The sequence below is a fragment of the Amia ocellicauda genome, chromosome 6, assembly GCF_036373705.1.
Source record: "Amia ocellicauda isolate fAmiCal2 chromosome 6, fAmiCal2.hap1, whole genome shotgun sequence".
NCBI classification, from domain to species: domain Eukaryota; kingdom Metazoa; phylum Chordata; class Actinopteri; order Amiiformes; family Amiidae; genus Amia; species Amia ocellicauda.
The window spans coordinates 27530195-27550796 of NC_089855.1; the positions used below are offsets into that span (position 1 = coordinate 27530195).

Genomic DNA, 20602 nt, shown 5'->3' on the forward strand with positions numbered 1-20602 from the left:
AGTATGCATTTGTGATTTGATAGTTAAATTGTCTTCACAAGAATACCTATATGCCATATTTTGTTTCTTATATGATATGCATTAAAATAGATCATTCTGATTGTGATTTATAATTATTTATTATGATTGACTGTATATATCCATAGGAGAAGGACTAAATTGCGTAAAAAGAAACTCAAAATATGTATACCTGCTCACTAAATGTGTGTAGATATATTAAAAAAAAAAAATTGCTGGTATAATATCTGAATCTGTGGTTGTGGTCTCCAATTGAACAATGATGACATAGGTCTGGTAAAAATAGAATATCTGATGTCACATTTGTTAGATAAGATGTTATATAATTCCTTAGTGTAGACACACTCTGTGCACTGCTTTATTATTTTTCTCTCTTGAGATTATTGACCCTGTGTTGTTTGTTATGCAAGTCCTGTAATGGTTTGGAATCAAATGTTATAGCTATATGGCTAATCTGAGACATATCTGAACTCACCTTGAAAAATCTCCCAGATTATTTTAACATTCTTTCTTTTTTCTTTTTAAACAATACAGAACATTACTCAGATCCTGGCAATTTTTTGCACACAGAATAAACAATCAGTTATATTCTCAATGTGTAAAACGCATCACAACAGTCACATTTATAAAAGAAAAGTTTCTTTAAAACTTCATGGATGTATTTAGATTAGCTGCCACATCTTTCTATATGTACCTGTACATCCTTAAAATAATTTAATAATAAATTTAAATAATTTTTTTTTTTTTATTTATTCAGGACTTCTGGACATGTATAAGGTGACAGCTATGGTGAAGTGCATGGATGTGGTTTCAGGCCCCCTTTTTTCTTGATTGGTTAGTTACCATGGCAAATATGAATCTAAGCATAACTGGAAAAAATAATAATAATAACTCAAAGCCCATAGGATGAGGTAAACCATGTGTAAGAAAGGCGGTAATAAAAAAGCAGATGGTGTACTCTATAAACAGTTAAGGGATATGGCCACTCCACGTGTCCTGGGGACATCTGGACACTGTTGTCATGAGTTGGCAAAAAGAGTAATGCCTTCCCATTATGATTTTACAATGTAATTGGTATATCAGGAAATAACTTTGACTTTAATCTCAGCAGAGGCACAAGGTAGTTGCTCAGAGGCCATCAGATTGTCTGAGTATCCTTCTGCATTTCACTGTCAGTGGCTTGATGGTTCCACTCAGCTCTGACACTGCTATGATGTAATTTGCACTGCAGAATCAATTAGAAGTGAAGGGTTTTGTCTTCATATGCATCCCACAAAATTTCCCTCAACATCTCATTACAATCTGCCTCAGGCTCTGTGATATCCCTATTATTGATGTGATTGTGTGCACTCTATTTTTCACATAGAGTGATGTGTCATATACCTGTGCTGCTCACTTGTATGTAGCAGATCTCTGCTCATGTTGTATGGAATTACAGCTGTAAAACACAGCCATGTTACTTTCTCATGAAAAAATAAATAAGTGGCCTTGATAAACATAATCCCTGGCAAGAGCAATGGAATTAGACTGATGCAACGGCAGGCAATTGCAGAATCTGTTTTTCAGCAACAGGACTTTCCTACTCATTTCTTTTTTGAAATCTGAAATTTTGAGTGGCATCTGAGTGGCTGGGTTTTTCCACATTAATCTGGTGGCTTTTTGGCGCACTTTCAACATGTTAAACATTTTGACATTGAGGTCTTTCAATCATTGGTGCTTAAGGACACACTTGGTTGGTTTTCTGTGTCTCAGACACAATTCCTTGTAATTGTAAGTGGAGTATCCTGGGGATTTCATTCACGACAGAACGTTGTGTTCGAGGATTTTTTCATTTTTTGTCTAGATGCTCTGCTTTGTGAAGCAGCCGTGAGGGACTTTTAACAAGTCAGCATGAGCATGCTGAGACATTACATAGATGCAATTTGTCCCCAGATACGTTTTCAAAAAATTACTTCATTACATGACTGTATGCTAAGGTGCGGTATTAACAAAATGTATGTAACCTGGTGTAACCTGGCTATGTATATTACATTTTATATTAATTAGAATATAAAGAATATGCAAATATATTAGGAAATTATTTGTTATTAATTGAAAACCAAAACATTCTACCTACCAAAGAAACCAAACCAAAAGTATTTCAAACAATTTTGTCCAGTAGTCTGTAGATGGTACAAAAGGGTATCTAAGGTTATGAATGAAAAATTAAGATTAAAAAAGAAAAAACACAAAAAAACAGACATATAGACTAAATACAAGACATTAGACATTGATTTTTTTTCTAATAACGAAACAAGAAAATTAATTTTAATGCATGTTGATTGTTTTACCTCTCTTCTTTGATTTGCAGGACAAGATTAATTAGTAGTGAAATATGTTGCATTTTAACAAAGCATGAGGTAGTATTTATAGTGATCCCCACAGGCTGTGCAATTGCATTAATATGCTTGTAATATTCTGGATCATCTCCAAATATTCTCCTGGGATGTTCCTCCAAACTCTCTTCAGCACTTTTCAAAGTTACCCCATATGATTGTCTTTCTTTTTTTCCTGGTGTCTTGACTTTTCCCTGTCAGAATGACCACATCCTCAATGCCAAACTGTTTTCCTATAAATGTCTTTCAGAATACTTACTTAGATCACAAAGGTCCAATTTAGATAAATAGGTACTGCTCAAATGTCTCGAAAAATGTATCAAAGTAAATCAAAGACAATATAGGCTGCCGCATTCCAGTAGAATATACACAGCAGCTGGTCTTCTTTTCACTTACGCCAGGGAGATTCCAAGGCATCAAATGCCAAAGTACAGACGCTGACCAGTGCAAAGCGAGAGCTGGGGGTGAAAGGGGGTGGTAACATCCAAAAAAGAGCAGCACTGCATTGAGAAAAAGGCTGGCACCTCTCTGAGAAATCAGCAGCAACATTGTTTAGAAAACATCTTCCGGAAGTCAAATGTGGTGCCAGAAATGACATAGATATTACCGGGTTCTGTATCAGTCAAATCCATGCTATTGTGATGAAGGTGAATTCACTCATATATAAAAGTCTATAATTGATTGTATATAATATCAACCCTATTAACATTGCTTTAGGATTATTATTATTCTGGGCACTGTGAGCTATAATTTTGATTTCAGTTTAAGTTGGTAATGAAATGGTATAGATCTACATACTATACTACTACTACTACTACTACTACTACTACTACTCATAATAATAATAATAATAATAATAATAATAATAATAATAATAATAATACCCTAAACAAACAGAAAATTATAATTATACGTTTTGAAAGAAGAAGGCATAAAAAAGTGAGCATCTTCGCATAAGCCACCACAATTCCCCACTCAAGCTTTCGGATCCCCAAACTACCTGCCTCACCCCTCACACACAGAACTGACAGACACACACACACACACACTGCATTCCCTCTGTTTCACACAACTGTCCCAGATTGTATAGCTGGTGTGGATTCTATCCCACCGCTGACACCAGTTGTAACGTTCAAGGCCTCTGCTACCTGGATTCACTGTCTGGCATAGAATCACGAAATAAGAGAGCTGGGGTTGATGCAATGATTATTGAAAATCTGTTCTTATGTCTTAACTTCAGTTACAAACTACATCAAATAAGAATAAATAAGTCCTTGAGTGTGGTGCATTACTTTAAGTAGTTGTAAACTCTAAGAATGTATGCTTACACTAATAGTACCTGGATGTAAAACAACACTTAACTCGAAAAATGCTAACTAAACTAAACTAAATGTTGTAGTAAGAGTGAAGCTTAATATTTAATCCATATCACCCCTGACTTTTCCACCACTACCCCTTAATACTCCCCTGAAAGATTATCTGAAAGACCTGTTAAGAAGGAAAACATTAACAAATTATTAAAAACTAAGGTATTGAGTACAATGAACCAAAGCAAGAGCAGAATAAAGACAAATACACAAACAAAAGAGTACAATGCACAGACAGATAAGTACAAACAGATGCAAAAAAATAAATTAATACATTAAATTGACACATTGATGCAAAAACATAATTTATATAAAATGCCATGCAATATCAATATATTTTCTCTCCATGCACAAACTATATATTTTGTGTGTATGGATGTTGGGGGCAATATCTCATTTGTTACGAGCAGTGTACAGCTTTACTGCAGTTACTGTAAGCATTCTGTATAGTCACTATACACACAAGGAGCCATGAGGGTGTGTGGATCTGACTATGTAACACTTGTATTTCTTTTACATTAAATTAAATTTAAACAACTTCAAAGTTGCATAAGACAAGAGGAGCTGCGAGAGCATTTGCAGGTTGTTTTCTAGGTAATATTTTCTTGATTTAATACTTCTAGAATGTGACCACTCCAACAACGTTGTGTGAAATAAGAAAATTATTTGGCACCGCACATCATTTTAGATTTGATACCACCAAAAGTTTAGCAGGGCGAAATCCTTTTCATGTCGCTAATGCCTCTGCAAGCGATTCACCGCGCAAACATTTTTTATTTAATCAGACCCTTGGTCTGAAACATCTTACCTGTGATTTAAAAGGATGCCACTCTCAGGTTGGAATAGATAAAGAGAAGGTTTGAAGTGACACAATGGATTTCCAGTAAGAAGGCAATGAGCTGAAGAGAGCTGTATCCGCAGGGGGGAGAAATCAGCATTATATAATTTTAATCTGTATGTCAGGTGTTTGGCTTTTTGCTGATTTTAAAACAGGCGATCCTGTCATTAGTATCAGTCTCTGTCTAGCATTACCTCCAGTAAATGCTGTCTCTCTCTCTCTCTCTCTCTCTCTCTCTCTATATATATATATATATATATATATATATATATATATATATATATATATATATATATATATATATATATTAGAATTAGATGTTGAGATTGCACTGCAAAACAAGGTAGCATCTGGATTAGTGAGATGAGAGGCACCAAATAGAGCTCAACCTGTTCTTTGAAGAAGCGATGTGGAGGGTAGTGTGAGACTAGCAGATGGATAGCTGCACTCTCTCTAAGTGGATTATCTTGGCACTCCCTATGTGCCCAGTACGAAACAGAGATGGCAGAGAATCTCCTCTTCACCAGCTGCTAAGCAGTGGGCAAGCAGCTGCAGAGAGAGGGCTGTTGATATGCAAGGAAACTGAAAGGGAAGTAGAAGGACTGTTGTTGTCCCCTAACATAAGTGTAATTTCAGTGTGGCTTGTGATTCAAACAAATGCTAATACTAAGGCTCAAATTCTTACCCAATTTCGGTTCTGTGGTCATTTTAATATGAGTTATAACACAATGAAGCCTGATCTTGTCAGATCTCAGGAGCTATGCTAGGTTAGAAGCTGCAGTTGTTCAGCTGCTAAGAATCTGTCACTTCTGTACCTTACCTGCTGTGAAGCTGAGCTGCTGGTGCAAGGTGGTGGATGTTGCATTTCAGTGGGGAATGAAGTGAGTCCCTTTCTATCTGTGAAACACATTAGGATCTTTCAGGATGAAAAGTCCCACATTAACAGAATATATCTGTATTCAGTTGAAAGGAGAACGAAGCCCAATGTGTATTATTCATGTTGTTGTAATATTTACTTGACAAACTCTGAAAGTTTCAAAAGTGGATGACCATTGTGACTATGCACACCACTTCAGGAATGTATTCTTCTATTTTAATGTAATTACATTTTGTAACAGAAAACACTTTGCGATGAGTTAGTTAGCTAGCGTCCCTAACATCCAGTGAAGGCATTCAATTATTACACAGGCACAACAAGACAGATTTATCAACATACCCACAGCTCTGTCTTAACTGATTTTCTTTTTATAGTTTACATGCCTAACCTGAAATAGAATAAGTGTGGTGTGTTGCGTGATGAGTGTAAGGGGACGTGGGTGGATTGATAGAAAGATAGGGGTTGGAATGTGTTTCTTGAAATATAACCACTTCCCTTGACAATCATTAATTTGAGCTGAATCAACTCAGCTAAATTATATATATATATATATATATATATATATATATATAAAATAATTATAATAATTTCCACCCTTGCCCGTAAGTGGTGGAATGGCCTTTCTCACAGTCCCTGACCACCTTCCATTGATTACTCAAGACACATCTCTACAGACTGTACCTGTAATACAGCAACCTAATCTCCTGGGCTGCTCAGCATTATTGCTAGTGTGCGCTTTATTAAACTATGCTTCATTATGCATCTGCTTACTTATGTATTGTTGTTGAATCTCAAGGTTGCCTTTACTCTGTAGTTACCAGGGAAAAGTTTGGATAGAAAAAATGTTGTGCACGCCAACCCACACACAATTGTCTGTTTACTGTCCTATTTATCATGTTTGATTCACAACCATAGGGTAAGTGTCCAGATTCATAGGAGAGCAGACCAAGCAGAGTGAAGTTAGTTACAACAGCCAGAGGTTGGTGGGGTTTGGCTGGATTTGGGGCTGAAAAAACTCCGGAGCTCCACAGAGTTGAACAAGAGAAACATGGAGCACAGACAGCATGGCTGAGCTGCTGAGACAGGTGTGCAGACTTATGGACAGAGCAGTATAAGCCACTTCTGTTACAAACCAGAAAACATACAATAGGATAAATTGCATCTGCTGTCCTTTCCAGAAAAAGATGAATGAAGGAAAGGTTACAATATAGATTTTGTTTGCCATGTTGAAGTCGGAGGAATATATGCTTGGACCTTTGTGAAGAAATCTATATTTTCTGCTGCTTAAACCTCTGCTGACATGACAATCTATTTACATAGTGGTTATCTTTCATTCCAAGATCACTGCTCAAAGGGGGAGGGGTTAAGCCTATTTTGCATTGTACCACCATACCACCTTTAACCCAGTTCTTAAAGTGTAAGCAGGACATTTAGTTAATTCCACACTGTATATATAAAACATTTTAATTTATATAGGTCTCTGTATATCATATGATGTTTTGGGTTATTTGTGTGTTTTTATCAAAATCACACACCAGACACATGAGATTTTTGATTGATCTGTGTTTTCAGAATGGCACCTAATACTGTGACTTGTTTTTTCACTTTTGTATCGATTTAAGTACAAACTGTCTGAATACTCCAGGAGCTGGCAAAATGTCTCGGATTTAGAGATATCGTAGATTGACCATGCTTCTTTTCAGCCCTCTATCTGATGCAGTCATCTTTCCAGAAATTGCTTTTAGTAAGTGGTTTCACAGATTCAAGAAACACTGTACTCTTTTAACAGCTTCAAAACTAAAAAGATTTTACTGTCAAGGTTTTGCCAGAAGAGTGGCTTAAATAGTCTAAATTAGATTGTCGCACCTCTGTTTAACATATTAAGTGCAGGAATAACACTTTATAGAGGCATCACTATATCTGTCAACAGAAATCACATTTTTCTATACTTTCCTGGTGATTGTTTTTTGTTTTTTTAATCCTGTCTTTAGCAAGAGCTAAAGTTAGTGTGGAAAAAAACATAAAATATTGCAAAATGCTTTCTAATTTTAGACATAAAAGCAACACAGCCTTAAAAACAACATTTCAATCAAAGGTGAAATACATCATACGTCTGCCAGATACTTATACCTTACAAATGAAGAATTTTTCATTGAGTTCATTTAGGTGCTGTAAAAAATTATTAAATGAATAAAACTTTGTTTTTGACTGCTGAGAAATCTGCGACAAAGCAATCATTGAGTGTTTTGGAAGAAAATGTGCCTGAAATCCCTGTTGCTATGCTCTTTGAAATTGCTTGCACTTATTGTACTGAAATGACAGCAGTGCTGTATTACACACTATACCCTGAATATTTGTGCCCTTTAGAAAGCTCAGGAATTCAAGACCTGGGCAGAAATAAAACAAAAAGGCATGCAACGGTTCTGCTGTGGGACAGAAACACACAACATATTTCTTCCCTCTTTCACAGAATAATTTTGAAACTATAATTGGTTTCCTCTGGTCTGGAAAAACTGACTATTACTGTTTGACGTCCTTTACATGTCAGGACAAGGACATGATGGCTTTATTTGAAAAGAAAGAAAAACAGAGCTATACCAAAACCTAAGGAATCAAAGTAAATTTAAATTATTAAAGCATGCCTCCTGTTCTTATTGAAATCATGCATCACTTTGAAAATGCAACACATCAAGACTAACTATGAAAAGGCAGATAGCTGAGTGCTGGTCTGAATTCTGTGGTAATCTGTGTGCCTTACATAACTGCTTAAATATATTACATTAGATACAGCACATTAATCTTCTATGATATTCATGTGGAAGAAAGCTGTCAAGAACATGTGACTATCTTTGAACACTCAGAGATATTCCATGTGGTCAGGATATCTTGTGTTGAGGTAAGCAGATTAAGACCAACATCAGTCATCCTGTTACTTTCATAGCATTGCAGTACTGTATGACACCACAAAGTCCAGCACTTCATCTATAACCTATTTTAGTCTTTTAATTTCAGCCTCGAAGGACACTTGCTACTTGATTCTTGCACTTAAATCGAACTTAAACCAAAGCATAAAAAGCACATTCCATTAAAAAGACCAGATACCAGTTTCTCTGAAGAATTTAATCCTTTTTGTTATAAATATAATTACAAGAACACATTATCTCTCATTCCATCTGTTATTCTGTTAAGGATGAGTGTGAGACTGTGAAGATGATGATGATTTTTTCTGATTATTTATTTCTTAGTTTATTTTACATTCTGTGTTGATTAATAATTTAGGGAGATCAAGAGCGAAACCAGATCAATACTACCAAAATTACTCTAATGATGATTTATTTTTTTGTCAGATGTCACTCCTTCTGACAACTTATATATAAAAACGTAACTGCGTTCAAATTTGTAATTTGCGTTCCATCGGAAGATCATGGTTTATAGTAGATCATAGTGATCTAATTAAATATTTGTTGGTATCTTTAAAATTCCTTTTCATATTTCACAATCAGTTTTTAAATTAGTTTCTGCTGGGGCCTGAATAATGTGTATAAGCTGAGTATCTAAAAGGTTAAATGATTAGGCAGGGATTCAGGTATCTATCTTCCAAGCACATGCTGAGGTAGAACTCAGCCATCCGTGCGTACAATTAAACACATCTACATTATTTTCATTTTTTAATAAGGCCAGGTGATCTTAAACGATTCCCTCACCCTTATCTTACAGCTGTTAAACTCACTGTTGTACATCAAATCATTTTCTCCAGCAGGTAGCTTTACTACCTGACATTCTTTTTCCAGTTTCCAGTCTCCATTTCTTCTTGTAGAGCACCACAGCACTTTTACAGACACGGCATAATTGGCAGTGATTTTGCTGTTTTGTAAAATGTTCCATTTGCACGTATTGCAAGCCAAGGTACAGGTAGATTTTCCACGTTAGCTTTTCTTTTCATAAGCTTCTTTGTCCTATAGTAACAGACACGCACAGCAGGAGGGTACTTTGGGGTTTTGCTCGAGGGACATTTAGCCATTCTACGTCACTATTTAACATTTCTGAGGAGAATTTAAATCTGTCTAAGCCTGATGGATGTCTTGAACAGATGGCTCAGAACAGTTTTTTATTTTCAATCAAAAATTGCTGGAGTTTCCCGAACTTGCTTTCTCTGCTTCTGAACTGTGCCCTGTGATATATATAGGTGGTGAGTAACAGGCTCTTAAATGATTGCTTGAACATTTGCCAAGTCAAACACAAAATGAATAGGACCACATTAAAATGGTCCTAAATGTTTTGTAGTTACGCACTTTTTTCGAAAAGCAAATACAGAGATGGATATATACGGATATGGTTAAATATAGAAAGAACTAAAAAGAAAACCCTATAACCTCTTTTTACACTTCTTTGTCTTCTGTCACCAGAAAGACATTTTTTAAAATAATTCAAAAAAGTCTTCATATTTCAGCTAAAAAGGGCAACTAAAGAAATACACACACCCTGCATTTCTGGAATGCATGCTGGGCAGCATGTTTAATAGACATACACTTCTTGATCTTCCTAACTCTGCATCCACACCACTGTGGGATACATTTTTAAAACTGCAGTTGGAAGGAGATCCCGCAAGCAAGTTTGGGGAGCAGCAGACAAACCTTTAATCTGTATGAATCCGGGCATTGCAGTACATGTATAGAAGCCTCCTCAGTCCCATGTAACCATGTGAATCAAGCACTGATCTCAACGTCCGGAGCCACTGAGTTCTGTCATTAAGGTTAATTACCTACAATTAGAACACAACTGCGTGTTCTGCTAATGTCAGTTTGGATAAATTGTTCTTTGTTGCCTCTTCACGTGGATTCCTTCCTTGGCAAAGCAGGGTGGGAGTGTGCAGGTCAGTGCAATACTTCTTGTTGCTTTGCGCTGTCATGATGCAGTCTTTCCTGCCCTTGAAAAGCACAGTCGTGTGGCTACATTTGTCTGTGTTGCAGTACAGTGTTGGCAGAGAGCCGCTGAGGGTGAGAGAGGGATTTGGATATTGTTTAAGCTGAAGGTGTACTCAAATCTGAAATCTGAAAGCACAGCAGAGGGGTCCGTTCTGAGATTTGGTGTGTATGTGCTAAGTCAATGAAGGTGGCTGTGCTAATTTAGGATGAGACCAGATTGCTTTGATCTGTTTCTAGGAAGATTATTATTTCATGTGCAGCACCGCCATGCATAATATTCAGGTTCTGTCTCTAAAACTTTGTTCTAAAAGGACTTACTTTTGAAATATGACTTTCTCATTGAAGGCTTGTGTACATTGTTAAAAAAAAGAAGGCTGTCTTAAATATTTTGAAATTAAGACTGTTGAGTGACAACACACGAAAAACTAGTCCTACTCTCAGTGTTTCAGTACGTGATTAAAGTTTCAAAACCCATTGTTGGAGAGATTATTCTTCTAGTTTGAAAAGAACACCACCAGAATACATTCATCTATTTCAAATGGATGTTTAATCCTTCCTGCTCACAAAAGTTTGACAAGTTATGCAGCTAGGTAGCTTAATGTTTGATGCATATCCACATTTGTGTGTTGTATTTGCGTCGTTTATAAAGATTTTTAATAATTTGTATCATTTTTTATATATTTTTTTTTTGCAGCATAGCCTTGCTGAAAATCAAGAGATTAATCTGCTAACTAATGAACAAGACATGAATAAGTGAATGTAATCCAATATTTAAGACCACGAGACTAGAAAAATATATTAGGACTCTGAGTTAAAAACAAAAGCCACAGATTTACTGGTTATTGGGTCCAATCCAGCATAAATTAACCACTGGCTGTTAGCCTGGATGTTGCCACACTTACATAGCATTCACGTCAAGAGCAAAGCTAGACACAATCTCCGCATGTACTTCAAAATACAGTGTTTGATAGAGTTATCACTTTGACCGCATTTTGCTTGGTCAAATTGATCAGCATGCACATTTCTTTCCGCAAATGGTGTCGCATTGATCTTGCTAAAAGCCTGCTCTGTTGGTCAGATGTGTTTGAAAGGCTGCTTAACTTTAAGCCTCTGCAATAAATCTTGATTATGGGGAGATTTCTTCTAAAATGTCTATAGTGGGTGATATTTTGTGCCTGGCAAATTTAGATCACAACATCCATTATGGATTTGCTTACAAGACATAAATTGCCTGATTCATGAATCTCTGTGCTGTACAGTAATTATGTTCTTATACCATTGATGTTTTTTTTTGTTTGTTTTTTTTGGTTTGTTTGTTTTGTTTGTTTTTAATCATTCCACCTAAATTTAATTACAAGCACAGTTTTCCATCCAGACTCCAGTTGAGCTGTGCTGCTGCTACTGGAATTAGCTTTCTGCAACCTACAGTGATGCAATATGGTCTTATATCCATTATTAATCCATGATTAATCCAAGTTCTGTGGGCTTCTGAATTAAATATTTCTTGTCTTCGCACACAACATGACACATTTCGTTTCCTGACTTTTAGAATGATACTGTTTGTCTAATGAGCAGATTTCCAGAGACTATCCAGCTGAAACTTTACATTGAATCAGGACTGAAGAAAAATCTCTCCCTCCACTCAACGTGCATGCATTGAGACATTACAAATACAGTTGGTTTCTATTCAAATATCTGCTGTACCACAGTCATAAGAAAGTTGTCACTTCCATTTGAGCTGACACTCCCTGCTACCACAGCATGTTTTTCCCAGATCAAATTGCAAAGTCTGACCCACGTGCAGCGGTCGGAGAGGATCTGAACCGCGAAGCCTCCTGAAAAAGGGAGAACGTCTCCATAACGTTTCCGCTAAAAGCTTTGACAGTAATATGTTCTGACACCAGCCGTACTCACGCATGACCTTTAGATGTTAGAATGTATTCATAACACTTGCAGCATGTGTTTATTTCCTAAAGATAGGCTAATGAAGTAGTGTCTACACATCCACCCACTCCAGAGAAAGAGCTCCACCGCAGCTGCAGCCAGCAGGGTGCTAATCACCACTTACAGCTAGGCAGCGCAATCTTGCACAGTGAAAGAGTGTGTTTATTTCATGTTGGACACTTACCACTGTACAGTCATTTTTCATTTAGAGATTTACGCTGGGAAACAGCAAGCATTAAGATCCCTCTGTGGAACTTCCATTTCCTAGCAACGCCGCTGCCCATTAATTATCAAGAGTTTCTTTCGCCAGCCTGGGATTTCATATGCCCAGGAGATCTGCGATAAGGGCGAGGTGGAATTGAGTTGGTTCTGTTGGTGTCTTCATCGAGCATCAGTATTCTGGATCGATTGTACGCCAGAAGGCCTTCAGAATACAGTTGTGTGTGCACGACACTGTCAAAAATGGGAAATGTAATAACTGTGGCAAAGAGCGATTTTGATTCACTCAAAATATTAATAAAAAGGCTGCCTTAAACTGGAAAAAACTACCACAACAACAACCATTGAAAATCAATATAGTCACAGTTCAGTGGAGAGCTTACAGCTATTTTGATGCAACAAAAAGTATTTTAATTAGGCATACATTAAAAGTCTAAATCACTTTTCTGTTACAAATGTATTTTTAAAAAATGATTTAATTCCCCATGGCTTTATTTATTCAAACAGAAAATCATTCAGAGTGTAGGAAGGCATTTGTTGTGTCTCTAGAGGATACTATATTAATGGTAGTGAAAATACTTTTTGTTCACCGTGACATTTACTTGGTTTGCACCAGCTGATTATTTCAGGGGTCTTTATCACCAGTTGGGCCCATAATAAATGCATAATCTTCCTTTTTCTAAAACACTTAACAAAATGCTGCAGTGATTTTAGAATGTGTAGTAAAAGTTGAGAATAACAGGTCAGAGCCCACAAGATATTCATATTGCTGATATGTGCTTTCAAAGAGTAGAGAGCAGATTGACAACACTGCTATTAAAATGTAATTTGCGGTGGATCTGAAATTCTAAACACAGATTTGAAAATGCAAACCATGAGGACGCAAAGACATCAGAAAACGCAAACTTGAGAATGCAAAGAGATCTCAGAACACACACCAACTTGAGATTATAAATCAATTTTTAAAAAGCAAGGAAATCTTGAGAACGCAAACAAAAATCAAGCCAAACTGGAAGCTGATTCTCAGAGCAGAAATGATCTCACTCAAAGGAGCGGGAGGAAAGGGAAACTCAAAGTATAATAAAATCAACAAGGAATAATTATTTAGCACATTATTTAGCATTAATGAGCGAGGCGATTACCACTCTGAGAATCCACATCCGCAAATTTGTATCTGCGTTTTCAATTTCTTTGAGCTCTCATTTTATTTTTTGTTAGCATTATCAAACATGTCTGTGATTCACACTGCCGGGCCACCATATGCAATACCTAATTAGCCAATAAAAATAGCAAGCCGTATTTTAACTGGGAAAAGTGTGGCTCTTTTCCCTGACTTGTACGATGTTTATTGTTTTTGGCATTTCTTTAGGTTGAGGGAGCTCTGGGTGCTGAAGCATTAAATGAGCAGCCATCTAGCCCAAAGCTCCTGGGAATGTTTAACTGCCTTTATCCTCTGTATTTGTTAGTCATATAAGCTGCAATGCTCAGACCATATTTATAGTGTTGACAGGTGCTTAAAACGGTGATTTAGTTTCACTTCATCACCCTTTGGTTCATTCATCCTCATGAAGGTAACATCACCCAGACACAAAAACAGCTAACAGGCATTTTCCCCCTAGCTAGAAGGGATACCAAAGTTTCACCAGCAGCACCTCTGTTTACAGTTTTGTCAGTTCAGTTGAATGCTTTCATACAGCTTGCAGACTTGCTGAATTAAATCTCACCCCATCACCCACAACCCCCAACATTTCTGTGCAATTCTTATAACTTTGGTCTCAGGTGACAGAAAATGTCATTTTTGCTGAAGCAGTGACTTTCAGTAATAAAAAGGCAATGATCCCTTTGCTCTGATGGAAACCCACTTGTTAATGTGAGATATTTCAGTTGTGATCTTGGTTGGTTGGAACAAAAAACAGCATGGCAGGGGGTACTCCAGGACCGGTTTGAAAACCCATGATGTCGACAGATCAGTGAAAAATAGTTATTTTGGAGGTCTAAATGATATGAAAATAAGAATTTCTGACTCAGCTGTTAATGCTGAAAATTAGATAAATTATTTCATGTGAATTAAGTGATATTTTGATGATTTTAACATGTTTATAAATTAGTTCATGGATCTGTCATAACATTTTAATTGCAATGTTTACATAATTGTTTCTACCCAATAAATGAATGCAGATATTTTTATGGTATGTTAATACAATAAGGCTACAATATAATAAGGCTGTTTTTAATATATATATATATATATATATATATATATATATATATATATATACAGTATTGTGCAAAAGGCAGGCGTGAAACAATGTTGTCAAGTAAGAACGCTTTCAAAAATAAACATGTTCATAGATTATATTTATCAATGCATGTGAGTGAACAGAAAGTGAGTGAGCAGAAGAAAAATCGAAATCAAATCCATATTTGATGTGACCACCCTTTGCCTTCAAAACAGCATCAATTCTTCTAGGTTCGCTTGCACACAGTTTTTGAAGGAACTCGGCAGGTAGGTTGGACCAAACATCTTGGAGAACTAACCACAGTTCTTCTGTGGATTTAGGCAGCCTCAGTTGCTTCTCTATCTTCATGTAATCCCAGACAGACTCGATGATGTTGAGATCAGGGCTCTGTGGGGGCCAAACCATCACTTCCAGGACTTCTTGTTCTTCTTTACACTGAAGATAGTTCTTAATGACGTTCACTGTATGTGTGGGGTCGTTGTCATGCTGCAGAATAAATTTGGGGCCAATCAGATGCCTCTTTGATGATATTGCATGATGGATAAGTATCTGCCTGTACTTCTCAGCATGGAGGAGACCATTCGTTCTGACCAAATCCCCAACTCCATTTGCAGAAATGTAGCCCCAAACTTGCAAGGATCCTCCACCATGCTTCACTGTTGCCTGTAGACACTCATCTCCCGATTGTGAAGGGAAGTGAGCATGATGTGTCTTTCATCTGCTCAGGTAAGTTTCCTTGGCCGACCACTGTGTCTACGGTCCTCAACGTCGCCCATTTCTTTGTGCTTCTTCAAAAGAGCTTGGACAGCACATCTGGAAACCCCTTTTGCCTTGAAGTTTCTGCCTGGGAGAGACCTTGCTGATGCAGTATAACTACCTTGTGTCTTGTTGCTGTGCTCAGTCTTGCCATGGTGTTTGACATTTGACGTTTGACATTTGACAGTAAACTGTCTTCAGCAGCCTCACCTTGTTAGCTGAGTTTGGCTGTTCCTCACCCAGTTTTATTCCTCCTACACAGCTGTTTCTGTTTCTGTTAATGATTGTGTTTCAACCTACATATTGAATTGATGATCATTAGCACCTGTTTGGTATAATTGTTTAATCATACACCTGACTATATGCCTACAAAATCCCTGACTTTGTGCAAGTGTACCTAGAAGAATTGATGCTGTTTTGAAGGCAAAGGGTGGTCACACCAAATATGGATTTGATGTAGATTTTTCTGTTTTCTGTTCACTCACTTTGCATTTAGTTAATTGATAAATATAATCTATTAACATGTCTATTTTTGAAAGCGTTCTTACTTGACAGCATTGTTTCACGCCTGTCTAAAACTTTTGCACAATACTGTACTGTATATATATATAATATATGTAGCTATGTTCCTGGTTCGTAATTTAACTTGACTGAATCTGATGAAAAAAAGGAGATTTGAATATGAATATTATGAACACAATTATTTTCAACATTAGATGTTTCTTTCATATATTGTGATTCAATTTCCAATGGTTCAGGATAGTAAAATAAATGGCTGCAAGCATCAGTGTGACTGAGGTTTAATTGCTAATGTTTATTTAATGATAGTAATGTATTGTTTGTATAGCACTTGTGTAACATATAGCTAAATCATGAGTGTTGGACACATCCTATGTGCACAAAAAAGTTATTATTTTTCAATAACACACTGTGGTCTCTTCAAATCTGACCTTGGTAACAAGTGAGCAGGAGATCTCAGCACCAACATTGAAACTCAATAGACTGTAATAACCGAGGACAGTGGAAGATCGGCGGAGGGGGTTATAATGTAATCAAAATAAGTTGACAAAGTAAGGTTAAAGTATAGAAATATCAATGATACTGAGCAGATTCCCCCTGACAGAGTTATGAGAACAGGCTTCCTCTGGCAAACATAACTACAGTGTTACAGAATGGGGAAAAATTAAATCTGACTGCCGCCTAATGCTTCTGTAAGATACCATTAGAGTGATGTATATACATAGAGAGTTAAGTAAGCATATATCCTCTAGGGAGCAGGAATGGTAGTGAAAAATCTCATCAGTTCCTCTCAGAAATAATATTTACGCGCAGTGCATGAAGGAAGTGTCATTTGATCAAATCAAATTTGTTTTTTTGTTTTACATAAACATATCAAATATATTTGGACTGTTGCAACTATGGGTGTTAAGTGGGCATTTAAATGGTTAAAAAGACGAAGCTGACCAAACTCTCAGCAGACATAACATTTAATTAAATGTGTTTGTAAAGGTTGTAGCTCAAAGCATTAATATAGTTTGCTTTTGCCAAGTATTTCAGATTGTTTACGATATCCCTTAGCTATAAATACAAGCAAGAGATTTAAAAAGTTATTACTTACACTGCCATGTCAGAAATTCTTTCCTATATCCTCTTCACAGACTATGCAATTTTAATTTTTCATATGCAGAGGGTGTCATTTAATAAGAAAATGTTAGCGTTAATCAATCTTTAAGCTCTAGCTCATTCCAATTTTCAATTAAATGAAGCAGTACATTTCAAGCCCATCTGACTTCTGAACTAAAATGAATTTGAAGGCGTTTGCAATTAAAGGAAAATACTCTAGGAAGGATGGCTAAAGCTGTAGACAATGGCCCAGTGGCTTGGTGAACATGCAGTCAGATTTTATAAGCTGCTCACGTTGTTATTGCTAATTGAATGTCCCATCAACTGGTTTAGATGATGTTTACCAAGCTTATCAAATGGGTAGAAGGTATGTACACTGTCAAGGAAAAACATACTATTAGAATGAATGCTAAAAATCAGGAGAACTCACACAGGTTTAATATAATCTGTGAAATAAACAGTCTGCGTATTTACCTGAGCTTTGTTTTCAGAAAAGCATGTCTCATATTCAAAGTTATGTAAACATAGATTGGATAATTACATCACAACGTGAGATTAGGAAAAACAGCAACAACTTTTTCACTTCTATGTGGGAACATTGCAGTTAACATTTTTGTTAAGCAAGAAAGGGGGTAAATAGTTATAATTAAAAACAACGTCATTGCACTATTAAAAAAACAAACCAAATAAACCAAATTAAGATCACCACAACACACACAATGACATAATATTGTAAGTCCCTTATCATGGAACTGACTGCAAGGTCATTTGCCGAAATCTGAACATTACCAGACAAGAAAAGGAACATGTGGAGAGGAAATTCTAATCTCAATAATTGTCATTCAAAATATGAAATGACATGAATAAAATGTCGTAATGAATTATAATTTGAGTGGCTACTGAATTCACATGTAACGCCAGCACCTTGTTTAACTGGAAGGTCTGGGGAATAATAAAGAGCAGTGAGATAACTGTATCACAAAGGGGCAAATATATTTATTGAAAGAAGTTGAAGAATTGAATGTCATCTAGCATTATTCTGACCTGGGAAAGGATTATCCCAGTGTGACACCGGTGAAGATCTCTCTCTCTCTCTCTCTCTCTCTCTCTCTCTCTCTCTCCCTCTCTCTCTCTCTCTCTCTCTCTCTCTGGCATATTTCAGCGTGAGGCCGTTGCTTCATCCATTAATCTGCATTTACTAAGGGATGCCTTCACACACCGACTAATAAACATCTGCAACATCAATTTAACAAAGGTACATGGGAGAAGAAGGAAAAAAAAGGCACTTGTCCTTAATGATACCAAACGACTGATACAATGTGCAAGCAAGAAGAATGATAAGTGGGGAATTACTGCCATGACTGCTGGAGGGAGAGGAAGTAAATGTGAATGACGCATGTAGGAAGATGTTCCCCTGGACTCACTGGCAGAAGATATTGAGCAACAGCAGCCTTTTTTATAGCAATTGTGTTCTATTGTTTGTGATGTTAAGCAGTGTGTTGGCATACAGCAATGAAACACATTTTGGAACAAATGGTGTTTTTAATCCCTCACCTCTTGATATCAGAAATTGTTGAAATGGAAAAGTCATTACAAACTACAAATTATAATTTGTTCCTCGCCCATAATTGAGATTACACTTTCTCCGTGTTTGTGTTTGGTAAACATGTACAGCACTGATTTACAAATTCCTTTTTGTTGCAAAGGCTTGCAATCTCTGAAAGTGAAAAGCTCCATAGGAGAAGATCCCGCAAGCCTCTGTAATTGATCACTTGCTCCAGACTGAAGGGGAAGTGGTAACTGTGATGGATAAATAATTAATTAAATCAAGTACATAGGAACTTGAGGTGGAACACAATCAAAGCAGACATTTTGCAAACCCCTGTCTTAGTGTGTAATTCTTAGGAGAGAAACCCCTTTTCTGTTGTTCATTTACCTCTTGAACAGAGAAAGACAGAGAGCCCAAGCATGAGCTACGCAGAATACACAGTTTTATTTTGTCTTTTGTTTGGTCTGCTGCTGACAGTGATCCCTTTTTACACTAAATAGTTATTTTGTAATAAACCGTTAAATACAGAGAATGACACACTGCCCAAGCCCGTTTACACGTACCATCACCATCATCATTATATCAAAATAATGAAGCAAATTAAGCATAAAAAAGAAGCAGTCCGTGGATAATGTGTAGTTTGGTTTAAGACCCACAATCACCACTAGTGGCCAGTAATGCATCAAATCGTCAATGTTCTGTGGGTTGACAAATTAATCATTTGGTAAGAAGATTAGACGCAGAGTACATTCAATCCATTTCAGCAATCAGTGGCTCAGTGGTGGCACTTGTATCGAAAGGCCAGGAGAAGCAGATTACTTCAAATACATGTGTATGTATTGTGCTGAGCAAGAATGTTTTTTATCTGTACAGATAAAGAGAGCAGCCCGGTGGTATTTGTTGACTTAGTGCCTTGGCAGTTCAATCAGTTGTTCTTGTTTCGTTGAAGCTTTTGTTTTGACTGTGACTCTAATCATGGCACATTAAACTCCACATGTTCTATAGATGTTAAATCATAATTGTATCTCAGATTATTTATTGTCTAATAAGAATGCATGGTACTTAAGTTAAGATTGTTCGTTTCATTAAAAAAAGGGTATTATTCCGAGCTGGCAGTTTGTTGCTCCATGTATGTGTTTTTCTATTTTATCAAGTTTAGGAGATTGTGATTTGTTGTTAACTTTAAAGAGATTATTTCCTTCACTTCTCTCCTTATTTCCCAAAATATCGCTGCTCTCTGTGTCAGAGAGATCTTTCATATGTTCTGTCTTCCATTGTCAAGCTACTCAGTTGTGTGCTGTTTACCATGAGTAAATCTGAATACCACTGCTTCTGAATTGTGTATATTACTGTATGAGAATAATAAAGACTATTACAATAATAAATACTGAATATAGTACATTTATATTAGGAACCTATTTTAAACAAAATCACATTGTCTTTTCACTTTGCACAATTTGTGCTGAGAAATTAATGTTGAAGGAACTGTACCAAAATAATCCATGGTGATTTCCATGCACAGAAGTACTTATCAGCGGAGGAACATGATTTGATTGGGTGATAGCAGGGTTAACATGGCGCAATTGGTCTTCAAAGAACACGAGACAATAGAAAATAGGGTTACGTTTATTTTTTGGCATTTGTCTGAAAATAATGTATGTGAGTGGAAGAGAAATTAATGTATTATTATCGTCCTTCAATAGGATAATCTCTGCTCTCTGAGAAAATTGAAAACGAGGCCACGAGAGATCACAGCTTTGTCTCTTTCAGTGTGGAGAGATTGTCCAGTGAAGGGACAGAAAGTCAAAGAGCACAGACGCAGGCACACAACTGGGAGATACAATTTCTAAACAGGACCGGGCTACATATAC

General features: G+C 36.6%; 1 protein-coding gene across 1 annotated transcript in view; it reads left to right on the forward strand.

Moving 5' to 3' along the window:
- Positions 1 to 20602, forward strand: part of hs6st3b (heparan sulfate 6-O-sulfotransferase 3b) — a 133189-nt gene that overhangs the window by 107114 nt on the left and 5473 nt on the right. The gene's annotated exons all lie outside the window — the stretch shown is intronic.